Below are 4,115 nucleotides of genomic sequence, written 5' to 3'. Positions count from 1 at the left end.
AAATTAATTAATTAATTCTTTTTTTGGAAAAAAAAATTTTAGAGACAGAGAAGAGGAGAGCAGAGGGGGAGAGAAAGAGAGAATATCCAGCAGACTCCACCCTGAGCAAAAAGACCAGGGCTCCCTGAGATCATGATTTGAGCCAAAACCAAGAGTCCAAGATTAACCGACTGAGCCCTTCTAGGCATCCCCACATAATTTAATTTAAAGAAATCTTTTTTTTCCCCCCACCTTCTATAAAAACTAGGGTTCTATATCAAGACTGTATTCATTTTCTGAAAGAAAAAAAAATTAATGTGAAAATGACCAAAAGCTCTTTAAGGAGGACTTTAGGTCACCCATAGCAGAGCTCTGGATGCTGCCACTGATCTTCACTCCTCCTTGTTAGCTCTCCCCAAGGTACAAGTAAAGCAGGCAGCCACCGTCGGCCATCCATGGCTTTCGTAGGCGCTGGGGAGACACCTATAGAACCAGAGGTGGTGATTCACCGAATTAGAGTTACTCTAACTGGGTGCAACCTAAAACCTTTGGAGAAAGTACTTGCCAATTTGATCAGAGGCACAAAGGAAAAGAACCTCAAAGTGGAAGGACCACCTCAGGTGCCTATGAAGCCGCTGAGAATGACTATAAGGAAAGCTCTTTGTAGTGAAGGTTCCAAGACTTGGGATGTTTTCAGATGAGGATCCACAGGACTCATTGATTTGCACAGCCCTTCTGAGATGGTTAAGCAAAGTACTTCCATTAGTATTGGGCCAGAAGTGGAGGTGGAAGTTATCATTGTAGATACTTTAATCAACCTTTTCCCTAAGCTATCCATTGTTTAAAAAATAAATAAAAATGACTCCCCTACCCCCAAAAAAATATCCAAGAAAAGTTTGAAAATAAATTACAAAATTTGATAAATATACTTAGAAAACTTGGATTCTTTTATCCCTGACCTGTAGTTATCATTTTACTGATTCATTCAAATAGAATTTTACTGCATTTAATTTGTTGTACTCTTAGGGTTCATTCAGTTTTACCTATTTTAAAAAAGCTAACACGTGTAATATAAAGCATTCTGCCTATTTCATGTTAATAACTCAATAAAAATTAGCTGAAAACAATATTTATAGTAGTCCTGGTACCATTACCAAATTTTCATGCTGAAATTTCCTCCATTGAGAGGCATGGATACAATCTTTCAAATGACTCCTTTTTAAAATAGCCACATCAAGCAGCTCTTTTGATTGTCCCATTTGTTTGTAAGAAAGTTTCTCTCTACTTATAGGTACTTAGCTCTTCACAAGTGATTGGAAGGATGAAACAATCTGATAGGAGTTCCTTTGGTTGCACGCAAAAGGTTTTCTGAGCTTGTCTGATATTCTAACTAGAATTGGATGCATATATTATTGCCTTGATGTCTGAAACAAATTGAAAATCATCTAAAGTGATGTTAATTACTTGCTGTTTGTAGGGACAAACATGCATAGGATGGAGTAGTAAAACTTATGTTTAAGCATTTGAATTAAACAGAACAAACAACTCATCAGGCTGTTTTGTTGTAAACACTGTGCTGTGCCTTCCTGCATTATCTACAGCCAATGACATCAATAGCCAGTGGTAAGCGGCACTTGCAATATTTTAATGTAGTTTTTACCCTTGTTTGAAGCTTTAACACATACGTGAATAGATTAATTAACAAGAGGTCATAGAAAAAGATATGAAAAAGTCAAGGTGATGAAATTCAGAAACTGTATGAGCAAGGATATAGGTGTTATCAAAAAACAAAAGTAAATACAAAAAACCAACCCCCCAACACAACCATTTTTAAGGTGAAACTAGACCAACAAAGCTGAAAACACTGGAATTACTGTGGCAATATAGAGGGGAATCAATAAAAACAAAGAAGTTATTGTTTTATCAAAATGAGTCTGAAAGAAGATTATGTAAAAATAGCACAGACCATATAGATTCTTCTTTGATATGCAACAGAAACTGAAACTGGATAGGACACTTCATTAACTGGAAAACCTACTAAGACCTCTGCCAGATGAAGCAATTATACACCGTAACTGAGGCAGCATTGTAAGAAATGAGGGAAGCTTTGTAACTGGGGGAAACAGAGGTCAACAGAACAAAATACTGTGAGTTAAATTGTCAAATGTTAAGAAATTAGATGCTCAGGGAAAAAAAAAGTTAGAAAGTCAAAATTTCTAACATTGAACTTTGAAGTGGCAAGTGTTGACCAAAAAGACAACGAAGCTATAAAGCAAACAAAAGTGTTTATTTGGAATCTTAGGGATTGTAATCCTGGAGACACACAGTCAACTGAAATCCTTGTGTACAGGTATATATGAATATGCAAGACTCAGGACATGGATTCTTTCCAGCACAATTACAGGACCAAATACACAGTTTTTGTGAGGTTATTGTTTCAGTTCAGGATGTGCAACTTATAAGGAACATGAGAGAAATGCGGAGATCAAAAAAGAATGGAACCCACAGGAGGGGATTAAATTTGAGTCCCTCATTGCTGCCAAGCCTCCTACTTCCAATGCAAGTATCCTCCAGCACAACACGGAGCCCTCCTCATGAAGCTGGATCAGATTCAAGAAATTGAAGCAGGGGATTCAGGAGATGGAGTTGTGTGGGCCCATCATGACTACCACATGAGCCAGTAGATAAATAATGACATCACGTGTCACCTGCAACAGCCCCTCATGCCCTGTACACACCTTCCAGTACAAATAAAAGGGGGGTGCTGTTTCTCTTTGCCCTGAAATTCTTACACAACATGTCCCTTAAAAGAGACTTTATACATAACATAAATCAAATATTGGATGTCTTAATCAACACCAGAATATAGTAATTTCTTTTTCTCAACAGCATGAACTTCATTTCTACTGTTTTAGGTTTCTACAATTACGAAATTAATTTTTGCTCATCATCATCCAAAAATGCTTCTCCTCTGAAATTACAAGCTATCCCTATTCTGTTTCTTACAACTGATAGAATATCCATATGCCCATTACAGCTATTATTTATGTTTCCTTGAATATATTTAATTTTTGTTGAGTGACTGAAATATCCTGCTTGTGTTATCCTTAACTCTTTCCAAATTCAAAATATAATAATGCAAGTCAGAGCGGGATAATAAAATATGTGTACAAATATATGCAAATATATGTTAGGGCTGATGTACTACGTGTGCCTTTGAGAATGAGTAAGGAAATGTTCATAATGACTACTGCTACTTTGTCCATGATATTATATTCTAAAGGGCATATAGGTTACTACAATAAGAACAATTTTAGGTTACTGTTTGTCATTATTAGAAAAGACAAAATTAGTAAATGTCTAATCAAAGTTTCACTAACTTTCATAACTTCTTGTTGGAGGAATAAAAATATTTTTCTTTGACCTTTATATCCAATCACACCACCTCACCTAGAAGAAAGGATAGTTCACTCAACCCACATACTGAAAAAGAACAGAAAGAAAGAATAGTAGAGGGGAGAAAATAGAAAGCAATAGTTGAGTGCACAGAATATTGAGATTAAAAAAAAAAAAAAAAGGTCTAGAGAAGATTTAATCTACTCAAGTTAATTAAGGCTAATATTCTTCGAAAAGTAATTTCCTGTTTTTTCTTACTTTAGTAAGTCCTCTTCCAAAATTAAATATTGTAACATTAAATGTCAATGAATGGTAAAGCTGCCACCACAAATATCTAGAGAACACTGGGAGTTCAGAAGGCCCATTGGAGCAGCTCCTAGTATGTAAATTCTTGGGTGGGGGTGAGGGGAAGGAAAGAAAAAAGCAAAGGAACAAGGAAGTTAATTTATGCTTGAAACTAATCATGCTCCAAAAACTTTTGTTGTTCTCTTAGATTTCTTTACAGTCTGCTGTATTTATGACTTTTATCAAAATTGTGTTTATTGTTCTGAAAATAAATGAAAGGTGTTGACATTTGGCACTACTCTATGCCTACTCTCCTATGGGAACAGCTATAATAAATGACTTGGAAGTGATTGTCAATTTCATTTTTACTAGCTAGATTCAACAACATGTCAAAATTTGAGATTGTCACTACACTTTTGCAAATTTGAAATAGAATAGTTCAAAATATTTTAAAA

At 35.4% G+C, this 4,115-nt stretch overlaps 1 pseudogene; it reads left to right on the top strand.

The window, feature by feature from the left end:
* Positions 1-434: 434 nt before the first annotated feature.
* LOC112914585 (small ribosomal subunit protein uS10-like) lies at positions 435-824 on the top strand (annotated as a pseudogene).
* The last annotated feature ends 3,291 nt before the right edge of the window (positions 825-4,115 follow it).

Source organism: Vulpes vulpes, chromosome 5, assembly GCF_048418805.1.
Source record: "Vulpes vulpes isolate BD-2025 chromosome 5, VulVul3, whole genome shotgun sequence".
Lineage (NCBI taxonomy): Eukaryota > Metazoa > Chordata > Mammalia > Carnivora > Canidae > Vulpes > Vulpes vulpes.
This window is presented reverse-complemented; position numbering and strand designations above follow the sequence as displayed.